The sequence below is a fragment of the Lycorma delicatula genome, chromosome 1, assembly GCF_047948215.1.
Source record: "Lycorma delicatula isolate Av1 chromosome 1, ASM4794821v1, whole genome shotgun sequence".
Classification (NCBI taxonomy): Eukaryota; Metazoa; Arthropoda; class Insecta; order Hemiptera; family Fulgoridae; genus Lycorma; species Lycorma delicatula.
This window is the reverse complement of record NC_134455.1, coordinates 146,127,323-146,153,027: the sequence shown is the minus strand read 5'-3', so window position 1 is coordinate 146,153,027 and position 25,705 is coordinate 146,127,323. Positions and strand designations below refer to the sequence as shown.

Genomic DNA, 25,705 nt, shown 5'->3' with positions numbered 1-25,705 from the left:
AGCAAGAGGCTGATGGGTCGATAACTGCCGACCTCACTACGATCCTTTCCTGATTTTATGAGCACCCTCACCAAAGGCCACTTTCCAACAAATAGGGAAGCAGCCCCAGCTTAGGCACCCCGAGAACAACCGGTCAAGCGGCTCTCTTATGACAGGCAGCAGATGGAATAATTTATCCGGGTCAAGTTGGTCAATCCCCGGTGCCTTTTTCAGTGCCATTCGAGAAACCACTCGGTCTATATGTACGGGATCCACAGCCCGTACGCCAGCGAAGGGCATAGCCCCCTCCACTAACGTCGACTTCTGCTTCACCCTCCGGAGCAACTGGAAACAGAGTATCCAGGAACGCCTAGTAAGTTGCCACAGATGTTAAAGTGTGGTCACGACCACCAAACCCGCATCGAACATTGGACAGCACGTGCAATGGCTTTAGCCGGTAACATGATTTTGCGAGGTGCCAGGGGTTGCGCTGCAACGCGCGCAGAGTCTTGCCATAGCTTGAGTTTTGCTTCCTTGATGGCATGAACATTACGAGCGCGCCGGTAGATCCGCAGACCCTCAGCACGCACGTCATCAATAATAATAATAATAATAATAATAATAATAATTCCCGTTAGGGCATGTCGCTGGTATCTTCTTCTAGCGGACCTAACTCTTGCGCGCAGCATGCTTAAGGTTAGAGGACCATCACTATTTCTTGGGTTTCCGCCTGCGTTTAACAGACGACTTCCCGGAATCAGCGGTCATGAAGGCTCCAGGTACTCTCCGATCAGCGGACTGGCTACTACCTAAGGGTCTATCCATTAGCCGAGGCCGCCGTAGGACCCTATCGCAGCCAGTCTTGATGGCCTGGCCGAATTGTACATGTACAGCCATCAATTCCACTTCCTCCCTCTCCTCCTTCTGCCATTCCAACCCCTGCAAGGCAGCTGCACACTCGTGCCGCAACCTGTCCTGATCCAGGCTCCTTAGGTTACAGCAACCCGAATCTGGAGCTCTCAGACCGCCTCCGTAAACAATCTCATATATTATAAGCCTATGATCGCTCACACTGGCCTCGGGCCAGACAGTCCAACTAGTTGTACTTCGTAGCAAGTCGCCCGTCACCAATGTGACGTCGATGTAACTTTCCCCCAGTTAGGAAGAGATAGTTGGCGGTTGTTCTGCGTCGTTAATCAAGTAGAGGTTCCTGGTTTCAACAAACTGTTCGAGACCTGCGCCTCTGGGGTCAGTGAGTGGTGAATCCCAGGCGGTAGACTTGGCGTTAGCATCCAGAGCAACCAGCACTCTGATGCTCGGGAGACCGTCCAGAATCCTGCCCAATTTTTCCAGCAAGTCATCCAACGAATCTGAGCTAACCACGATCGCGGAAAGCGGCCGTTCCTCACGAGAATGAATAACATCCACCTCACGGAAACCACCTCCGGGGCTGCCCTGTGCCCCGGAAAAGCACAGTGACCACACATCTCCGACTGCGCTCTGCAGCGGAGAGAAATGTGACCAAAATACTGACACTTGAAGCATTGGGCGACTTCTATATGGTCGACAACTCTAAATGAGGTCCACCCGAAAAACAGACGTCCACCGGCCACCAAGACCTGCCGGATCTTAGGCGAGGTGTCTAAAACCCAGTTATTTACAGTGAAAGTATTTAATGTGAAAGCAGATTTGGAAATAAAACGGGTCGGGTAACTTCAGAAATAATATAAAAAGACTCGACTTCCGTTATCTCATCCTCTTTTCTCGCAGCAGATTAATTTAATAAATCCTTTTCCGATATTAGAATAATAACATTATTGATCAGATTCAAAGTCATTACCTTGAACGGTTTTATTTAGCAATCGATATTTTTATTTCCTGTTGATATTCAGAAATTCAAAATTTATATATATTATAAATGAAAGAGTTTTTAAATGACTTATATTTCAAATATAAATATTTACCGGATATTGATGAAATTATTGAGAACACTTTAAAAAAAATCTCAGGTCCCATTATTGTTCCAATTGCAAATTTAATCAAATATAACCAAAGAGTATTTCCCAGACTCTTCCACTATTAAAATAAACTTTCTTTTTTAATAAAGGTTCTGCAATTAATTTACAAAATTATAGGCCAGTTTTGTTATGTCCGTATTTTCTTACGTATATAAAAAAATTTGTAAAATAGGCTTTTAAATTTCTAGAAGAATATAATATACTGACAAACTTTCAACCTGGTTTATTTTATTTGTTAGGACTTATTCAGTGGTTCTGTCTGGGGTAAAAATCAACAAACGCAGAATGACGATGCCATTATTCGCTTCATCAATGGATCGCGATCACTTTGGATCGGTTGAAATGTTGTTTATGATTGCAAGCACCGCTATTTATAATAAAAAGAAACCGTGCTTTTACACTCGCATGCAAATCTGCTCTACTCACTGTCCGTCATTTCAGTCTCCATTGCACAACGAGCAGGTGAAATGGACTCCATATTTGCGGGTTTGTACGGCAGACATAACTGCAGTACAAATCAACGTATAAATGGCATTCCTTAACCTTTTCCCATCACAATCATCCGCGATTGATTAGCGCTCCGCGAAAATATGTTGGTATCTGATTGCCTCCCTTCATATTCTTATGCTACCCTCTTGTGAAAAAATTTCAAGAAATTACAGTATATTAAAGAGATTTAACAGATTCTGACCAAATAAAAACCGCTACGATTGGATATTTTATATGCCTGTAACAACAAAAAAACTGAAACAGTACAGAAATTACGATAATTTAATTGCAGGAATTTTTTGCTTTGTGTTTATGAAACATAGTTTGCTGATTTTAAAAATAATACTTTCAAGCAAATCAGTTGAAAATTGGGCAAAATATGATGAAAAACCCGTGTCATAAATCACATATGTTAGTATAAGTAAAGTAGATTCAGAAAACTACGTTTTATAAAAATTCCCACCACTTAAAAGGCTAATCAGATTGACAAAAAACAATTTTTACTGTATACTGTTAATCATTACGAATTGTTATGCGTTTCATATTTACCGATATCTTTTGTCAGAAAAGATATTTTAGACCTCAAGAAAAAGTGACATATTTATGACCACAAATTCCTTCATTTTTTTTGTGCCGTATAACATAATTTATTATGTGTTTCAATACATCGATATGTTGCTAATATAATAAGCTATTTTTGTAAATAATAAATAAACCCGTAACCCTCATAGCAATGATAATACACAAGTCACACACACATACACACACACACACACACACACACACACACACACACACACACACACACACACACACACACACAAGCACATTTCTGAGAAAAAATGGTCATATTCTATCTAGTCTAAAAACATTTTACATCGTATAAACCTTGTTCAAATTGTTTAATAAAACTGATTCCTTTGTGAATACAAAACAAAATAACAGACTTAGATGCCATATAAAATGATTTTGTAACAGCGTTTTAAAACTGACGCCGTACATAGCCAGTTTAATGGCTACATGATCAGAAAAGGTAACTTAGTTTTGGGCCTGTACGTGGTTTAAGACCATCCGTAGCCAACCTTTTTCAATACGGTGCTACTTTTTGACCGTTGAATTTTAAGAGTGCCACTTTCATGACCAAGTTCTTTCCACCCTCTACCTTTTCTTTATCTTTAAGCTTATGACTTCACTTACCTCTTAACAAATAATTTTCTTAACAGATTTATTTTTTGCATGTTACCCTAAATATCATATCAGGTAGCAACAAAAATTAAACGACAAACTTTCCCGTTCAAAATAACGTTTATTCATATGGTTACGGGTACACAGGTATCATATTTCATATTAGATATTTTTTTATTTATTGAGGTGCTGTACAAATTTATAAAGCTAATGTAATATTAATAAAAAAATATACAGATAAACATTCTGGTTTAACAATGTGTCAAAATATTAATTTTTCATTGAATTATTAACACTTTAATATTGGCATTGCTACTGTATTACCTAATATAATAATAACTTGTAAAAAAGTAATTGAAACATGCACAATTATTACAGATGTAAATGACAGTAAAACTAATAATGAGAATTATTCAGAAATAATAACATCCTACAAAAAATGAGTTGTTTTTAAGGGGCAGACTATTTCAACAGAAAGGAAACTATTTCTAATCAGATTGTTGAATTTGCAAGGTATTCACAATTTCATCTATATTTGGGTTGATTTTTGAAGAAACCAACAATAACAAGTTTTTTAAATGAGAATCAGTTGTCTTTGATCGGAATTTGTTTTTTCTCATATTCGTAATTGTGATTAACTGTTCACAAATATATATATGGAGCCAAGCCTACAACAAACTTTCAGAGCAAACTCTTACAAATTTGGGAAATCAGTAGTTGAGAGAAAGTTTCAAAACTCAATATAATTTTACTACCTGGAATTGAATTACTTCCTTAAATTATTTTTTAAAAACATTACGGTGCTGATGATCAATTATTTCTGTTTGAATTTCAGAAGGGTAGTGGCACAAGTTTTCTATAGCGTTAGAAAAGGGTCTGTTAAAAGTTAAATCTTGTTTCAAATGAGATTTTAATTTAGAAATTAACTTGTCTTATCTATCACAATTAGGAAGGTTGCCAAGTTTGATCGCTAACTCTATAATTTGTTTGAGATACTTAAGTTTATTTCATTAAAATCATTCAAAAACAGAAAGTTTAACTTTAAAAGAAGATATAGAACTAAATAACATTATTACAAGCAATATTTACCTTGTAGTTTTGCGTTAAAATTTTTCAAATATTCTATAATATCTGTAAGAAATGCCAAATCCCACAGCCAATCTTCATTTTTTAGAAGCAAGCAATCATCGTGCGGTTCACCTTTTTTCCCAAAAAATATAAGATGCTCCCGCGAAGATTCCAAAATCTGTTACACCGGCGACTCGTAAGTGATAAATTTACAATCGATCGCAAATAAAGAATTTTTATATTAAATGTAGCCTGAATACTCGTGCATTCTACTGCAAACAAAGTAATTATTATACAGTATAAGTAGAATATTAATTATTGTTTCGGTTATGTTTTCAAATTGCGGCAGATTTTATTTTTTTGTCCAAGGTTGACATTCCAAAAAGGTTTTTAGTTCTATAGCCTCCGCGTGTCACTCACTCCTACGTGCCACTTGTATCACGCGTGCCGCGGGTTGACCACAGATGCTTTAGACAATTATCAGAACAGAGTTACACATGGTGCTTCATACTCGGAGCTAATTAATGACCGATAGGCGATGATTAGAAATTTCAGGAACTATTATTTTACAGAAAAAATTGTTTTCTAGTATTGGATACTGTTAATTGCGTCATGTGATGAATTCTACCCTATGTGGATAGTTTAGAAACCGAGCTGAAAAATTTATAGGACAGGCAATTTCTTTAAATGACATTTCTGGCGATGAACATTTCAAAAAAAATGTTAAAAAGTCGGACATCACGGAAATATCCATTTGATTTACCGCTCATAAAATTATGTATTTCAGAGAAATATTATAAATATTTAAGGAACTAATTTTGCAAGAAAGTAAATTTGTATAATTTCATTTTTAAAAAAAACTTTAATATTACAATCACTATGAAATTTTTTTTTTCGAAATAGTAAATAGAAAAGAATATTAAACAAATCTGATGTAGACACCACATGACTTCCTTGTACGCCTATTAAATTACATATACACATTTTTTTAAAATGAAAAGTACATGACATTTTATTTCATTAATAACTTCTGATATTTTTTTATTGTTATTATTGAATTATTATTTATTGTAAAAGTTTTTTACAATCTGAGGTTAAAAATTATTAATAAATCAATATATTTAAATTAAAAAAGAAGTTAAGGAGATGAAGTCTGATTCGAATCGATGTGCCATCCCCTAAGATCCAAATATTTCATTAATTAAAATTTCATTTAGCTATAACTCTGAAACCAATGAAAATAAGTACCACATATAATATATCGTTGAAAAGCTCTCAATGAGGGCTTATTAATGCAATTAGGAAAAAGTAAAAATTCCAATTTTTTTATTTTGGGGTTTTTAGATACTGTTGGTTCAGTCAATTACAATCAAAAGGGGAGGTGCACAGCTAGATGTTACAACAGTCCTAAATCCAAAATTTCAACATCCTGCGGCTAATCGTGTTTTAGTTATGCGATATACATACGCACATACGTACGACCGTACAGACGTCACACCGAAACTAGTCAAAATAGATTCAGGGATGGTCAAAATGGGTATTTCCGTTGAAATCTGAAAATCGAAATTTTTTGCGTTCATAATACTTCCTTTACTTCGTACAAGGAGGTAAAAATGGAAGATTTTTTTATTAACATTAATTTATTTGTATTTATTTATTTCTCTTTTAGATAATTCTTCATATATTGTTTATTAAATATGGATCGTTTATTAATAATTATAAGTAAAAATATATTCTTATGTATAATTTGAACTTTCTAAATACTCCAAATGAGTTAAATTTTTAAGAATTTAAAATATTGACACGACGAAAATGTTAAACTCTATAAATGTAAATAATATATAAAATTGTAGAAAAATTTATTTAGAGATTTTTTTTTTTTTGTAGCGGCATCCATTTTAGCTTAAACGTTGACAAATATATCAAATTTTAGTCTTCATCAAAATCAGTTTGTCAGCCAGAATAAACGGAATATAGAAAATTTAATTGTTGTAGGGCTTTCTTTTTTTGTAGATATTCAAGATATTTCTTAGTTATTCCGAGGTAACAGATTGTAGATATTTAATTATTTTTAAAAAAATACTTCAAGATAGAAAAGAATGAAGTTCACGAACGACTCCATCTGAACGCGCTTTGTTACACCTCTCCGGTCTCCCTAAGCTTTTATTGAATAACGAAATTCTTTACACAGTATACTTGCTGAGTTTTTACAAAAAATTCTCTAAGTACAGTAGTAAGTTTCAAACCTCACCGAATAAGCAGAGAGTATTATGGTCGATAAACAATATTTTCTTTTTTACTTAGCCAATGCTTTCGATAACGTATTCTTTATTATGATTTGTTGTTCTTATCAGAAATTGTGTTACATAACGCGTGAACAAAACGTTAGATTACGAAATTATCAAAGAGAACTTTGGTACCGTGGATCACTAACAAATTCTATAATAATGCATCCTATGCTAACTAATCTATCTAATTCATATGGAGAGTTTTACGGCTGGTGCTATCAATTCAGACACACAGTGTATGTGATCTTAAAATGATGTCGTCACTAGTCATAATATAACTCTGTTTGCATTTATTTATTTGTACTCGCATTAGGTGTATTTGTAGGAACATGTTTGCTTTGCAAGATTACGGACTTGGTACATTATCTTCACGAATCCTTGTCCACATAACTAATTGTTTGCTTAGTAATTTACAAGAATCTATTATTGATATCGAGTGCTCATTCACAATTTAAATAGAAGGAAACTTCATCTGGCCTCTAAAAAAAGACATCATTTTTAAGGTAAACTATTTGTGCACATTTAATATTTACTCATATTAAGACAAAGCTGTAAATGTTGGTCGCATTGTAATTACAGAAATATTCGAATTAAAAAAACTTTAAAACCCGGTTACGAATTCCGAAAATTATCTAATGACGATATTAAAATTTTATTATTAATTATATTCTCAAACGCATAAATTGAATTCGTCCTAGAATTTTTGAATTGTTTTTTTGTTTTTATAAATCTCAGTTTTATTTTACGGAAACATTGTACGACGTTAAGACCTTCAATTTTAACTATTAATAAAAAAAAAATAATTAATTCTAATGAATAAAGAACTCTTTTTACGTAAAACGTTACATCGAATTAATGAAGTATTCTTCCGTTTTATGAATTCAGCCTGTTTAATTTTTTTAGTTTGAATTCAACGTAAAATAGTTTATGATAATGCATTCAGTAATGGAAAAATTAAGAAGCTTTCGTTCTACTGTATTACACGCAGTCTTTTTCAAGGTGGGAAATTTTTAATACAACAGTTTTTTTTTTGTATATTTTATTTTATTTTTTTATATATCATACTGAAGTTTTTCTTTCTTACTATACAGATCCACATTTTCCTGCCTCTCTGCAAATTGTTCGCTCACTTACAACTCAATAATTAGCAAGTTCTATCAAGTTCGTACAATATTTATGAAATTCAAAAAAATATTTCTTTACAAATATTTCTTGCCTGTATATATTGACTAAAATTAGATGTAATAAAAAAAAGTGTAATATGATTGATAATATTAATTTTTTTTTTAGACGTAAACATTAAAATTAAGTACTGCTTCAACAAAACATATCGACATTAACATTGTAAATTACAATAAGGCTGAATTTTCAAACCTCTCTAGAATTACCTAATGTAATAAAAATCTACTTCTAATAGCTTGGCCTCCTCTATGAATCATGAGACCTTGCCGTTGGTGAGGGGGCTTGAGTGCTCAGGGATACAGAGTAGCTGGACCGAAGGTGCAACCATATCGGAGAGGTATCTGTTGAGAGCCAGACTAAGGAATGATTCCTGAAAGAGGGCAGCAGCTCTTTCAGTAGTTGTTAGGGGCGTGAGTCAGGACGACTTAAACGGCCGTATCAACATCACTCAGTCCTCTGAGTACTGCGCAGCTGAAAGCAATGGAAAACTACAGCTGCTTTTTTTCCAAGAAAATGTGGCTCTCTGCATTTTCACATATACAATAATGGAGGCGCCTTCCTTGGTAAAATATTCCGGAGGTAAAATAGTCCCCCGTTCGGATCTCCGGGTGGGGACTACTAAGGAAGGGGTCACCAGAAAATTAAAAAATAACATTCTACGAGTCGGAGCGTGGAATGTTAGAAGCTTAAAAAAGGTTGGTAGGCTAGAGAATTTAAAAAGGGAAATGGATAGGGTAAACGTGGATATAGTAGGAATTAGTGAGGTTCGGTGGGAAGAGGAAGGCGACTTTTGGTCGGGTGACTTTAGAGTAATTAACTCAGCGTCAAATAATGGGCAGGCAGGAGTAGGTTTCGTGATGAACAAGAAAATAGGGAGGAGAGTGGAGTATTTCAAGACGCATAGCGATAGAGTCATTGTAATAAGGATAAATTCAAAACCTAAACCGACAACGATTGTTAACGTCTATATGCCTACAAGCGCCCATGATGATGATGAGGTAGAATGTGTATACGAAGAGATTGATGAAGCAATTAAACACGTAAAAGGAGATGAAAATTTAATAATAGTTGGAGATTGGAATGCAAGCATTGGAAAAGGCAAGGAAGGAAATATAGTGGGTGAATACGGGCTGGGCAAAAGGAATGAAAGAGGGGACCGACTTATAGAGTTTTGCACGAAGTATAATTTAGTAATTGCCAACACCCAATTTAAAAATCATAATAGAAGAATATACACTTGGAAAAAGCCAGGCGATACTGGAAGGTATCAGATAGATTATATCATGGTTAAGCAAAGATTTAGAAATCAACTCGTTGACTGCAAAACTTACCCTGGAGCAGACATTGATAGCGACCATAATTTGGTAATGAAATGTAGATTGGGGCTTAAAAACCTGAAGAAAAGGTGTCAGATGAATCGGTGGAATTTAGAGAAGCTTGCGGAAGAGGAGGTAAAGAAGATTTTTGAGGAGGACATCGCTAGAGGTCTGAGTAAAAAAGATAAGATAGAAAATGTAGAAGAAGAATGGGAGAATGTTAAAAAGGAAATTCTTAAATCAGCAGAAGCGAACTTAGGCGGAATAAAGAGAACTGGTAGAAAACCTTGGGTTTCAGACGATATATTGCAGCTGATGGATGAACGTAGAAAATATAAGAATGCTAGTGATGAAGAAAGTAAAAGGAACTATCGGCAATTAAGAAATGCTATAAACAGGAAGTGCAAACTGGCGAAAGAAGAGTGGATTAAAGAAAAGTGTTCAGAAGTGGAAAGAGAAATGAACATTGGTAAAATAGACGGAGCATACAGGAAAGTTAAGGAAAATTTTGGGGTACATAAATTAAAATCTAATAATGTGTTAAACAAAGATGGTACACCTATATATAATACGAAAGGTAAAGTCGATAGATGGGTGGAATATATTGAAGAGTTATACGGAGGAAATGAATTAGAAAATGGTTTTATAGAGGAAGAAGAAGTTGAGGAGGATGAAATGGGAGAAACAATACTGAGATCTGAATTTAAGAGAGCATTAAAAGATTTAAATGGCAGAAAGGCTCCTGGAATAGACGGAATACCTGTAGAATTACTGCGCAGTGCAGGGGAGGAGGCGATTGATAGATTATACAAACTGGTGTGTAATATTTATGAAAAAGGGGAATTTCCGTCAGACTTCAAAAAAAGTGTTATAGTAATGATACCAAAGAAATCAGGGGCAGATAAATGTGAAGAATACAGAACAATTAGTTTAACTAGTCATGCATCAAAAATCTTAACTAGAATTCTATACAGAAGAATTGAGAGGAGAGTGGAGGAAGTGTTAGGAGAAGACCAATTTGGTTTCAGGAAAAGTATAGGGACACGGGAAGCAATTTTAGGCCTCAGATTAATAGTAGAAGGAAGATTAAAGAAAAACAAACCAACATACTTGGCGTTTATAGACCTAGAAAAGGCATTCGATAACGTAGACTGGAATAAAATGTTCAGCATTTTAAAAAAATTAGGGTTCAAATACAGAGATAGAAGAACAATTGCTAACATGTACAGGAACCAAACAGCAACAGTAGCAATTGAAGAACATAAGAAAGAAGCCATAATAAGAAAGGGAGTCCGACAAGGATGTTCTCTATCTCCGTTACTTTTTAATCTTTACATGGAACTAGCAGTTAATGATGTTAAAGAACAATTTAGATTCGGAGTAACAGTACAAGGTGAAAAGATAAAGATGCTACGATTTGCTGATGATATAGTAATTCTAGCCGAGAATAAAAAGGATTTAGAAGAAACAATGAACGGCATAGATGAAGTCCTACGCAAGAACTATTGCATGAAAATAAACAAGAACAAAACAAAAGTAATGAAATGTAGTAGAAATAACAAAGATGGACCACTGAATGTGAAAATAGGAGGAGAAAAGATTATGGAGGTAGAAGAATTTTGTTATTTGGGAAGTAGAATTACTAAAGATGGACGAAGCAGGAGCGATATAAAATGCCGAATAGCACAAGCTAAACGAGCCTTCAGTAAGAAATATAAGCTGTTTACATCAAAAATTAATTTAAATGTCAGGAAAAGATTTTTGAAAGTGTATGTTTGGAGTGTCGCTTTATATGGAAGTGAAACTTGGACAATCGGAGTATCTGAGAAGAAAAGGTTAGAAGCTTTTGAAATGTGGTGCTATAGGAGAATGTTAAAAATCAGATGGGTGGATAAAGTGACAAATGAGGAGGTATTGCGGCAAATAGATGAAGAAAGAACCATCTGGAAAAATATAGTTAAAAGAAGAGACAGACTTATAGGCCACATACTAAGGCATCCTGGAATAGTCGCTTTAATTTTGGAAGGACAGGTAGAAGGGAAAAATTGTGTAGGCAGGCCACGTTTGGAATATGTAAAACAAATTGTTAGGGATGTAGGATGTAGAGGGTATACTGAAATGAAACGACTAGCACTAGATAGGGAATCTTGGAGAGCTGCATCAAATAAGTCAAGTGACTGAAGACAAAAAAAAAAATAGCTTGGCTTGTGTTTCCATTTTAACACATAAGTAATTAAAAACTATTTATTATTATTATGTATAATCTTTGATGAAGTAAGTACAATATACCGTTATTCTTTATTATAGCCTGTTAAATTATGTCTTCGAGTAGAATTACACTATCGGATTAGATTAGATTACACGGTAAAAAAAGAAAAACTTTACTAAAAAAAAAGATTACTTAGTTTAACTGGTATTTTCTCTTTGGTTGGAATTCCATTTATGGGGATTATATTGAAATTAAAATGTTTGTGACTGATAATTAGTAAGGAATTTGACTAACTTGCGACTAATTTAACGTTAATTTTTTTCGTAGTTCATTACGATTTATTGCAAAACATTTTGCACACCATCATCTCTCAATGATGTGTGCAAAATACTTTGCTTACATCAAATCTCATGAAGTAAATTGTCATATTTTGCAGCGATTTGATGAAAATAAACAAAACATAAAATAATGTGTAAATATTTTATATATATATATATATATGTCGGAGAATAAAGTACAGTCGAGTATCTTCCGACAAAACGATGAGAATATTCTTTAGAATATCTGTATTTTTAGTAGTTTTAAGAAATAGACTATTACTTGTAATGTTTTGTAAAATAAGGTTTAAATTGTTTTATTGCGGTAGGCTTAGGCCTAGGTAGGCACATGGTTGTCAACGTAGTCGGGATACCAGGACGATAGGGGTATCATAAAATTAATAAGGAAAAGGAAATATGCAGTAGGCATATTATTTGAGAATATTGAGAAAGGGTAGTCTTGCTTTGGAACCCAGATCGAACGGACGTCCTGGTGGTCGCGAATTCGTTATTTCCCTGAGCCTCGGTCTATCGCAAGTTGTTTTAATATTATTTGAATTCTAAATTGAATTAATCTTATATTGTAATTCGTGTGCTACTGAGTTATTGATAAGTGATAATTATCATTTGTAATTATTTCATTGTACGAGTTATCTACTCATTTTTATTAATTGAACTTTATTGTAATCTTATATATTCTCCACTTGTAATGGTGGGAATGAGTGAAGCACAAAACGTTGAATCCCTGACAGATCTCCTCGCCTCTCCGACATCAGAAGTGGGATCGTCTCCATCTGGTCCATCACCTGATCAGTGGAATACATTGTTTGAGTTTATGAAGTGTTGTATGCAAAAGCCATTATCGACAAAGAAAAGTGTTGCGTTACCACGATTTAATCCAGAGAGTGCGGGATCGGATTCTGTTGCTTGGTGCTCTGCAGCAGAACTGTGTCTATTAGAAAATCCTCTTCAAGGCAGTGAATTGATATCTGCGCTTAGCAAAGCTTTGGAAGGTTCAGCAGCCGTAGCGGTCCAGGGAACAACAAGGAGAATGGTAGCGTCGAACGCCGTGTGAATCTTTGCACAGTTGCAGCCCCTACTGGTATTCTAAACCATCTTGGTGAGTCGCTTCCATATTGTTTTGATTCAGGAGCGGAATGCTCATTAATAAAGGAATCGATAGCGATTAAGTTTTCTGGACGTAGAATTAATGAATTAATAATTTTGAAAGGCATCGGAAATGTTGTAGTAAATTGTAGCATGCAAATTTTATCTATTGTGATTATGGATTTGTTTACATTAGAGATTCTTTTTCACGTTGTCCCAGATGAATATTTGAGTTATAATATTTTAATTGGTCGAGAAATTTTGAGCTTGGGTTTTGAAGTAAATATTTCTCAAAATAATTTTAAAATCTGTAAATCTAAAGTAGTAAATGAACGTAGTAAATTCGAAATTATAAATTTTGATAATTGCAGATACGATAGAAGAAGCGTTTGAAAGACTTCGAGTGGTATTTAAAATTCTTATAGATGCGGGATTCTCATTTAATTTTTCAAAATGTTCTTTTCTCAAGACATCTGTTTCATACCTTGGGTATGAGATTCAAGAAGGACAAGTTCGTCCAAACCCTCGTAAAATAAACCCTTTAACAATGTTACCCGCTCCAAGGACCGTTACTCAGCTTAGACAGTTTATTGGCCTTGCATCTTATTTCCGACGGTTTGTCCCTAACTTTTCACAAATCATGAAACCATTATATGCTCTTACCTCAGGTAAAAAATATATTGAGTGGACTGAGACACATGAAAACGCCCGACAAAAAGTAATTCATACTTTGACCAACGAACCCGTCTTAATTATCTTTGACCCAGATTACCCTATAGAACTGCATACCGACGCTAGTTCCGATGGGTACGGAGCAATACTCATGCATAAAGTAGACGGTAAAAATAAAGTTATTGAATACTTTAGAAAAAGGACAAGCCCAGCCGAGTCCAGGTATCATTCTTACGAACTCGAAACTATGGCCGTTGTTAAATCTATTAAACCTTTTCGGCATTACATGCATGGACGACAATTTACTGTTGTAACTGATTGTAATTCATTGAAATCTTCTCAAAATAAGATTGATCTTAATGATAGAGTCCATAGGTGGTGGGCTTATTTACAGGCTTTTCAGTTCGATATAGTTTATAGAGAAGGCAAACGTATGTCGCACGCGGATTTCTTCTCTCGAAACCCTTTGTCCGATTTACCAAAACAGGTTAATAAGTTTAAAATAGGAGATCACGTTTTGATTAAGAACGAAGAACGTAATCAAACGAAACTCGATAGGAAATTTAGAGGTCCATTCGTAGTAACAGAATTACTTGGTACCGACAGGTACACACTAAAATCTTTAAGTAGTAGTAGAAGTTATAAGTATAGTCATGATAAGTTGAGAGAAATGCCTGAGAATTATATTCCTAATGAGTTGGATGTTTCCTCGGACAATGAAAGTTGTGCCGAGGAGACTGTTGATGTTGGTCCTGAAACAGGGACTATGGTTTAAAAAGAGACCACCAATGACGCAATGCACTAATGGCTGGCAGCAGGTCGTGGACCTGGAATTTTTATTTTTCGCACATGCATCAGTGTGTAGTCGTAACTGCAAACTAAATTAGTGGCTAATGTTAGTTTGATCAGGGCGCGATGGGCACCTGATGATGTGTCGGGCAGGTAGTTGTGGCAACTACAGAATATGTATGATACTGTATGTGGCATACAGGGTAGCCTAGAGATAGTGCAGAGGTCTATTGGTGGAGGAAATAAAATCTTATTTGACAGTTAACTGATAAGGAATAATGATTGATGGCTTTTCGATCTCTTGAGTACTGTACGATGACTATTTAGGATAATGAATAATTAATGGATTTCTGTTACTCGAGAGGACTTCTGAATCTATCTTTTGTACTTTAACTATTGTAAAATGCTTTATAATGACCGAGGTCAGTTGAAAACAAAAATTAAAATACCACTGTAACTCAATGTTTTAGATACACCCGAGGGCGTGTGATTGTCAGAATGGCCGTGTCGGAGAATAAAGTACAGTCGAGTATCTTCCGACAAAACGATGAGAATATTCTTTAGAATATCTGTATTTTTAGTAGTTTTAAGAAATAGACTATTACTTGTAATGTTTTGTAAAATAAGGTTTAAATTGTTTTATTGCGGTAGGCTTAGGCCTAGGTAGGCACATGGTTGTCAACGTAGTCGGGATCCCAGGACGATAGGGGTATCATAAAATTAATAAGGAAAAGGAAATATGCAGTAGGCATATTATTTGAGAATATTGAGAAAGGGTAGTCTTGCTTTGGAACCCAGATCGAACGGACGTCCTGATGGTCGCGAATTCGTTATTTCCCTGAGCCTCGGTCTATCGCAAGTTGTTTTAATATTATTTGAATTCTAAATTGAATTAATCTTATATTGTAATTCGTGTGCTACTGAGTTATTGATAAGTGATAGTTATCATTTGTAATTATTTCATTGTACGAGTTATCTACTCATTTTTATTAATTGAACTTTATTGTAATCTTATATATTCTCCACTTGTAATGGTGGGAATGAGTGAAGCACAAAACGTTGAATCCCTGACAGATCTCCTCGCCTCTCCGACATATAAAATATATATATTAATGGATGCATGACGTTATACGAGGGCAAGTCAAAAAGTAAAGTGAAATTCAAAAAATCAATATATTTATTTGTACTTACATAAGTTATACATGCATTATTTTTCAACATAATCCCCTCCTACTTCTATGCACTTAATCCATCTTTCAACGAGCTTTGCAATTCCTTCCTGGAAGAAAGCTTTCGGTCTGGTGTACAGAAAATTTGTCACCGTTTCTACGGCCTCTTCATCAGATCGATAATGATTTCCTCGTAACTCTTCTTTTAATGGGTCAAAAAGATGAAAATCGCTTGGAGACAGGTCCGGACTGTATAGAGGGTGGTCCAGTAGCTCAAAATCGAGATCTTGAAAGCAAAGGACTGTTTTATTGGCCGTATGAGGTCGAGCGTTATCCTGAAGCAAAATCACGCCTTTAGAAAGTTTACCCAGTGTTTTGGACTGATTTTTTATTTCGGTAAACGCAGTAGTTCTCAGTATTTGTCATTGTTTACTGATTGACCTTTAAGTAAACCGAAAGTGAACCTTCTATATCCCAGAATAACGTCATCATCACCTTTCCTGCAGACATTTCAGTTTTGAACTTTTTTGCTGTGGGAGATAAAGAATGTTTCCACACTAAACTTTGTCGCTTATTCTCGAGTTCAAAGTGATGGATCCATGTCTCATCAACAGTTATTATTCGCTTAATAGATGAGTCTCCTTCATCTTTGTAACGTTTCAAAAGCTTCTGGAAAATTTTCAAACGATTCTCTTTGTGGATGTTGGTCAATTGACGTGGAACCCGCGAGCACACACTTTTCGAAAGTTTAAAGAATCATGGATGATTGAAAATGCTGAGCCATGGCTTATATTCAACTCACTTGCAATGTCATCGACTGTAATTCATCGATTACCGAGAATCACTTGTTTAAACGCTTCAATATTGTCGTTAGTCTTTGAAGCTACCTTGCCGCTGTTCATCACAGAGAGAAATCCTACCATTTTTAAAGCGATCAAACCATTCGTAGATCTTGTTTCCACTTAAACAAGTCTCTCCATATTGCTGCTGCAATCGACGAATAATCTCTGCTGGTTTCAGCCCCTGTGAATTGAGGGAACTTATCACTGGTCGCATTTCTTCCTTGGTCCAATCAGACAAAGGAGTACTCATTTTAAATAGACTTTTAAACACAATCAAAAATAGCTAACAATGAAACAGTGCTTTCAATAAACAGCTGATAGAAATTATGAGTTATAGCAGAACAATCATTGCTGCCATACATGTGACTGGGAGGGAAATCAAAATTTTCCTTTACTTTTTGATTTACCCTCGTAATGACTAAACGAACAGAAGTGAAATAAAAACGATAATAAAGTTAAAAATTTATCCCAATGAAAGATATTATCATTCTTTTTATCTCAATGGAATTTAAAAAAAAAATACCATTGTATAGCTTCCAATCAGGTAATTTTTACTGTTAATTTAATTCTTGTATATATTTTTTACCCGTTGCAATTCGAACCTGTATTTTTTTATTTTTTCATTACTGATATATTAAACGACTGTAAAAGTAAAATTTTAGGGAAAACCAAAGAGCAGCTAATCTAGTATTTATTCAACTTTTAGAAAGAAATTAGTAGTTTCATTTTTAAAATAACAGAAGTGGCTGAAATGTAACAAAATCGTTCATAAGTCTCAAATGAAAAGAGTTCGTCAAATGAAACAAATACGGCATTAAAGTAATTTTTCTTTTGCTACAAAAACTTTTATTTATTTTTCCACATGCTACCACTTGCAGCTACACGCTTCTCACATTGGTGAACCAATTTCTTCATTCCGAAATCTTATTACCCACCTATTTCCTGTATTTTGATCAATAGTCTCATGGTCTCATCACCATAAACTTTTAGACGATGATGAATATCACCAGCGTTCACTTTTCCAGTGTTAAAAATTCAATCAATACACGTTGTTTTAGACGCTTTGATGTAGCAGACGTTCTCAATCCATAACGATGGCGACTGACAGAAAATGAGAGGGCATAGGTCAACGAGTTTTGGAATGTTAGTAATAACGGAATACAAGATGGCAGCACCTGTCACTTTGTGCGACATTTTGTTCTTCCGTTCGACAGAATGCGTTACATTTCTGCTATCCCTCGTTATTTTTATTCAATCGTTACAATCTTTTCAAATTTTTCAGTAAAGCAGACTTTCTTGCAATCATACTTTCGATCTAATTGTTTTTAGAACGTAGAAAAATATTTTAAAACGATAGATATTAATTTTAGTTGCCTAAAACTTGCAAGCTTGTATCAGCTCTGGTATTGTTTTGTTTCTCGATTCAGTGCCGGAAGCGATTCGTAGGTTTGGAGAGTGAACAGACGATTCTGAAGCCAGATAATATGTGAAAACCAACGTTATCACAATACTTTCTAATTTTGTACTTAATTATCAAATTAATAATGGGACGCGAAGTTTAAAATATAAAAATCAGCTTATCGAGTTAACGTTAAAGTGAATTCGATTTGCACACATATGAAAAATTAGATCACTACATTAATCTTCCATAATATTTCACGTGACACATCCTAAAATAAAACCTAATTTAAAAAATCAGATTAGAGCAATTTTTTTTAAATTTCTGATATGCATTAAAATTCATTTCTGCCGTTAAAAATAGATACTACTGTAGTTAATACAGGTTTTAGGCGTTCCAAGACCGATAGACCTTTTTCTCTTTTAATGAAAAAAATAGTCACTCATTTTCCTGTTTTTAATGGATTACAAATTTTTCTCTATCATCTGTCCAGCCTTTCGTTCACAATTACTTTCTTTTTCAACTCGAACACTAAATTTAGGATGTTCTATGGATTTGCAAAGTTTGCACGTCACACTTCTAGGCTCTATAAGTCGCTTACCCAGAAACTGAATAAAATTTAGTCTTATCAGTTCTTTTTTAACCTAATGTACAACATTTGCTCTGACAACACTTAGGATGAGGAATGATCCAACGAATTATGCCAAACTACAAAGTACACTCATTGCCGGCTGACTGCCCCACCTTCAAGATGGAATACTCTAAAGGGAGAAAGAACGATAGATTACAAGAGATAATATCATGATTTAATTATTAAAGGAAGAATTTTTTAAAACTGTTTTTTTTTTTTTTAATGCATAGCATCCGTATGATATTAAAAAAAAAACAATTACACAAGAAACATTGTAAATAGATTCTTTTACTACGTTACACACATTAAGGTTAGTTTTGCATTTTAATATGATAAATTTTTATTACTTTCGACAGTCATGGTTAAACGTCATAATTGTTTTTTTTTTTTGTTTATTTTAATACCCCCAAGGCAACCAATCGGTCTTCGCCACCAAACATAACACGATCACCTCAAAGTGTCGTGACAGCAGTTTCTGCCTTCCCTGTCTGGGCCCCTTTTGCCAGGAGCTCACCCATCGGGATCCCCCAAGCCTCTCAACGGAACACCGAACAAACGTCATAATTGGTCCAGGTCATCACGTTTACAGCAACCTATTAATGAAAATGTTTCAAAAATCACAAATGACTGATGATATGAATTATAAAACACGCTGTATAACATTTTGAACTAAGTTATGGACTAAATCGAAAGAAAAGGTAACGACGATTCAAAAAAAAAATAGTGTAAACCGGTAAGACTTGTCACTAAATATATTTTGCCAAAGTGGTTTTAACCGATAAAATTTAATTATTACATACATTGAAGAAAATTTGTACTTACCACTTTTTTAGATTTCGCTAACTGAAAGCCACTTATCAAAGACAAAATCGTTTATTATGTCAGATTATACTTTTTTTCTATAAGTAATACTTTGTGTTATACGATATTTGAATCGAATCATTTTTTGTTATTTCATAGTGTTAGCTGTACTTCCAGCTACATTCACTGAGCTGATTAAAATATTTTAATTTTTCATTTAAAGCATCATTAGGTATAGGCACACGTAATGATATTACAATAACTTAAGACAGTTTTCTCATAAAATCAGACTTCAGGAACCTAAATTTAAACTTGGACATTTTCAACGATTAAAACAGAAAAACATCCTCCCGATAACAATGAAAAATCTGTTAGTAGAAGTTTGTTTAACTTTTAACAGTTTTTATTTAAAAAAAAAAAAAGGTTTTCTGTAGAGATGAATTTTTTTAATACGCATTGAAGAAAAAAGTTTAACGTAACTCTAATCGAACTATTATGGATTTTAAAATGAAACTTAACAAAAGTAAATGGATGATGGCGGTTATGACTATCTTATTGTAATCTTTATTGTAATGAATCTAGAAGCGGATAAATACCAAAGAAAGCCTTTAAAAATGTTAATTCAGAGGAATTAAAAACTTACATCATCATTCTGATTCATAATATTGTCTTAATGCTATAAAAGTGACAAACATTATAGTTTTTAACATTATTATAATTGTAATTCATAACTACCTACTCAACGGGATAATCTTGTAATTTCTTTAAGAGAAGACGCTGATTTATGTTTTACTGTCGTACATCAGAATTTGCTCAGTTGCACGTAAAAAATTAACAACGAGCACGTAGTCTTTCAATTTATTGTGATCCAGACTCAAAAATACAAATACAGTAAATTACAAAAATTTACTGATTTTTCTATTACCGTTTTAGGATAAAAGAGCTTTTAGAGGGAGGCGGGAGAGGCCCGCGTCCTCTCACAGTAATTGCTTTTTAAAAATGTATAAATTCTAATAATCATAATTGTAATCGTATACCTTTACAAATAAAATTAAACGAATTGATTAAAAGCGAGGTTATTTTTATTTTAGAAATAAATTAGAAATATTGAGAAAATTCAATAATAATGAAATAATTTTTTAAATTTCAGAAAATACAAATTACAGAAGTATTTATTCCCAAATAGAAGTGGTATGGTAAATTTTGAAACAAGTTACACATCTCTATGCCACATATCAATCAATTAAAATATTGATTGTAGCACCTTCTTTTTCGGAAAATATTTTTTACGACTACAGAAGTAGCACATACGGGTTGGATTTTTCTACTAGTGGCAAATTGTTGATTTTTTGTTCTTATGATGGTTGGCTGAGCGATTTGACTTCGGCATCACAAATATTGTAATTTTCCATCGACTTTTCGTTCAAATATATTTTGAAATTCTAAGGGATTGTTTTTTATCTCATTTAAGTGTATAGAATAAATATATTCTAGATTGAATGGTTCTAAGGAAAACAAATACTTTTTTACAATACCCTTTCCCAAGTTTTCTGGTAATTGGATGATTTTCAAGGTGCTGATCGATATAATCAATACCTCTCTCGTACTGTTTTTATAAACTACGTATTTTGAATTTTTGAATGTCTCAGCTCTTTTTCTCTAGTAACCATTTCATAATTTTGTACAACCGACGTCAATGTAACTTCTCTTTTATCCTGTATTTTTATGACGAGATTTTGCTTTGCCTGAAAATGTTTATTTCTCCTTTAGTTAGGCAGATTTTTTTAATCATTATCAAATCGCTGCTTTTTATGCGGTTCTTTACATAGTCAAACTTAAATTTTTAAGCATATATGATTTTAATCCAAATAGTACATGTTTCAGTGAAACATATTGCATCCAGCTAACTTTTTTCTTTTTTTTATCTTTTTATACCCCCTCCCCTGAGCCGGACCCACAGTTAAGTATAACGCAGTCCAAGGGAGTATCCTTTAACTCTAACGGGCCTTCCCGCCCACTAGCTGAACATCCGGGGAGGCAGGTAGGCCCGCCGGTTGGATCTTTTACTTTATGCCTGCCTCTAACCGCCAGCGAGGAGACTCCAGATCCAGCAATGCCGTAACCTTCATCCCCACCCCAAGGGCCGGGTCTCGGTCTTTTGAGTGCCTTATGCCTCAAATGGGGAGTTCCCAAAGCAATCATGCGACTTAGTCTACCTGAACAAAAGTAAAATTTCGTCGAAAATAACATCGCGATTTAAATCATAAAGAGTTCGAGATTTTTCTTTTATAATGAGACAAACGTCCCATTTTAATTTGGATTTGTTTGAACTTTTGGATAGTAATTACCGTTGTCAAAAAAGCGAAGATATATCTTCAGATTTCTAGATCGTTTATATGCCATTTTACCTACCCAAAAAATGCGTAGAAGTGTAGTCTTCTTCATCCAATACAACAACTGTTTAAGTCTTTTTTATTACACTTTGCAGAATAATCAGTAAGTAAGAGTAATTTGCAGAAGTAAGAATAATCTATTTTTTAATTCGTCGAATCAGCCTTGCTTTTGTTGAGTTAACTTGTTTCACCAGTTATATTACGTTAAACTATCACAAAAAAATCAGATTACAAAATCGTAATATAACATCCTCTCTTTCCATATCAATCACCAATTGGATCACGTGTAAATGCAGATCTGGGAGTTAAAGGATCACTTTCACTCTTGCTTATTCCTTTTCGTAATCGTGCTCCAGCTAGCTAATCGCCTACTCCTCATTTGAATCAAGGTAAAAAAAGTTCTAAAAGTTATAAAGAGCTCATATAGAAATAGCAATTATACAGTATTTTGAAGTACCTACTTCAGCTACTGTTAACTACAGACTAGCATAAAAACAGCAAAAAACTTGGCAGGTTGATAATCAGATGAAATATAATCTCATTCAGTGTGGAAGACAGGTTGAACATTACAGTAGTGACATATATAAATGGATTACAATCAAAGAACTGTAATTACGGTTCAATTCTATACAAAGTTTCCCCCCACTCTTACGTTGAGCTAGATAGTTATCCTATACAGTTTCATTAGAATCCGCATTTTCTGTCACTTTATTTATTTACCCAATAACTTTATAACTGAATGAGTTATTTGTATGAATAATTACATAATTTATTATGCCACTCTTACTATGGTTTGGGTATTTAAATGAATATATAATTTTACTGAATACAAATGAGCATGAATAAAAACATTACAGATAAATAATTGAATACAGTATGTTTTCAAAATGTTTATTACATAGTCGTTAAAATTAACATTTAATCTTTATTATCCTTAATGTTTGATCTTCATTATCGTACAGATTTTTTTTTTACCTCATACTACACATTGCTACATAAAATTAATTTTGTAAGTTTATGGTATTTCATTTGACACAGCACCAGTAACAGTTTTTTTTTAAACTCAAAGAGCAAATGTTTTTCTGGGATGGTCCAAAATGGTATCTGTTCAAAGTATAGACGAGTAAACTTCAGCATTTTTTAGTATTTCTTCATCGTTAAGTTTGTTTATTAGCTTTACTGGACCTTTAATCCCTTTCCTAGAGGGACTATACTATTAAAATAATCAAACAGTTTGTCTTTTACCCTCATAAGTTGTATTGTAGCAGTAGAATAGCAAACTGACAATGCTTTATGGAGCTCAAAAATTTCAATTCATCGGCTAAAGTTATCATATGTCCAGCTACTTTTCATTTTACATAATATTTCTAAACAGACTTCTACAATATACATGCTTGTCAGATAACTTATTAATTAGCTTTACTCCTTGATTTTTTAAAATTCATTAGAGCTTATATGTATTTAAAAATCAACAATATTTTTTAAAGAATTTAATAACTCTCATACAACAGACCATTATGGCTTAATTTCAACATGTGACTCCTCACATGTTACTGGACCCCCAGTCCAGTATAAAAAAAAACATTTGATTGATTTAAAAACATAGTTTGTCTGGAAAAAAAATTAATAAAAAAAAAATATATATATATACAAATATGTCCTAAATTTTTCAAAGCACTCATTTGAAATAGCTCCATCAAAAGTTACATTCATAACTTTGACTCAGACTTTGTGTCGTTTTTAAATTGACATTCTGATTAACTGTAGTAGGATTACTGCTGTTATTTTATGTATAAAAAAATGATACATTTTGAATTTACTAAAGGGAAATTTTAGTGAAACAGCGGATGCTATTTCATCAACATGGATAAATTTCAACACCGAGAAATCCAGCTATCACTCGTTGGTAAAAATTTTCTTTGAATAATCTTTAGCTATTTTTAAAATATACAGCATGACAAGTATTACAAATGTACTAACAGATGACAAGTTAGTACTTTAAGGTTGGCATGAAACAGTAAAAATGTTATAACATTGAAATAATTCCATCAATGCTCCAGTGAATGAATATTTTGCTCAAACTGTTATTTAATTTAGGACTATAAATATGTCTAGATTACATCAAGAACGGATAGGATAGCAGAATAGGTTATAATAATTTGCTTCTGCATGGATAGAAATAATAACTGTCTTGTATTTGCCTGGATTGATCAAGAGAATCTGGGAAAATCAGGCAGTGTCAAAAAAACAAGAATTGGTAACCAGAATTTGGATTAAAAAAAAGTAATGTTATCAGTAGATAAAGAAAATATGTGAAATGATAATAATATTATAATAATCAATATATGATATGATAATAATCAAAATGGTAATTGGAAGTGAGTAACTGAAGTTATTTGATTAATATTTGTACAAATACAAATACGATTACCAACATTATACATATCAGTAGACATATGTATTGACGTCAACATCATTAAATGTATACTTGCAAAAGACATTTGATTCACTGCATGATGGATTTTCTTTATTTTTTTCCCATCAGTAATTAATGATATCTCCTATTTATTTAAGGTTAACTACATCCTAAATGAATATATTTTAAAAACTTATCTGTAGAGTAATATTTGTAAAAGAAAATTAAATAATTTTACTTCTTAATTAATTAGTGGGGCAATCTTTTAAATGGGTTGTCTAACACAATCAGAATAGTGAAAGATTTTTTAATTTCTTTATAACATCCAGTAATTTTCTTTTTGTGCTTAACTGTACCACTTAGTTTTCACTAAACTGAAAGTTAAGAGCTACATCATTTTAAAAGTATTATAAAACTAATTAAATTTTTCATAAAGTTGATATTGTTACGCAATGAATTGCAAAAATGTGCAGAAGTTAAATCAAGTAAATCTGTGTTTGTAAAAATATTATTTATCATTCATATAACAGTGTAAATTCAACTTATTTTTCAAAAATATTTTGACATGCTAGTTCAAACTGAATTTAACACCATCATTTGACTAGATTTATTAAGAAAATTAGCATTAAAATAAATCATAGTGTAACATTGAATTTATTAGAAATTTAAAAAAAAGGATTTGGTATTTAGAAGGGTTGCAAAAGAATCAGCTATTCCTGGTAACTTTCAGCTTTATCAGAAAGTGAAATTCTATAAAAAAACTTCAGAAAACTCAAAATTTCCTATATCTGAAATGCTCTTTCTACTGATCATCTAATCTTGTGAAAAACATACCAGTCCAATGAATCATTACAAAAATTATTTCAAGGTCTTTAGTTTTATTTCTTTGGTGGTGAATATTATGGGAAATTTATCACCTATACAATTATAAAGGTAGAAAGAATAATAGTTAATATGTTACGATTAGCAGTTTGACTACAGACATCATAATTATTAACATTTTAATTTATTTTATTTTTATAAATGTAATTTATTATATTAACTTTACCTGGGAATACTTTCATTAAATGTATACAAATCAGTAGGGATATGTATTGACATCACATCATGAGACTGTATACTTGAAAAAGACATTTATTCTATTGCATGATGGTTTATCTTAATTATTTTTTTTATCCTAAGGGATTAATGACACAGATAATAAAGTTTTAATATACAGAAAATAGGATTGGGCTAAAGGATAAATAATTATAACACACATTTGATAATTTACTTTAATAAAAATTTATTACTTTGCTTGTAAGAACAAGTGTTTTCTTACAAACCACACAGGTTAATAAACCACAGTTTTACCTATGTTCACTAAATAAGTACACTTGATTCAAATCTTTTTCATATGTAAAGTATGTGTACACATCCTCTTTATTAAAAAAAA

General features: G+C 33.1%; 1 protein-coding gene across 5 annotated transcripts in view; it reads left to right on the top strand.

The window, feature by feature from the left end:
• The window catches only part of LOC142323741 (fatty-acid amide hydrolase 2-like), a 118,197-nt gene that overhangs the window by 38,375 nt on the left and 54,117 nt on the right, over positions 1-25,705 (top strand). The window contains exon 1 of one of the 5 annotated variants that reach the window (XM_075363941.1): positions 7,224-7,530. The exons of 2 other annotated variants lie outside the window; for them this stretch is intronic. The gene's annotated coding sequence lies outside the window, so the exon portion shown is untranslated. Of the gene's footprint in view, positions 1-7,223; positions 7,531-12,849; positions 13,172-25,705 lie in introns of those variants that run through there. 2 more of the 5 variants (XM_075363907.1, XM_075363925.1) reach the window with 2 other exon arrangements.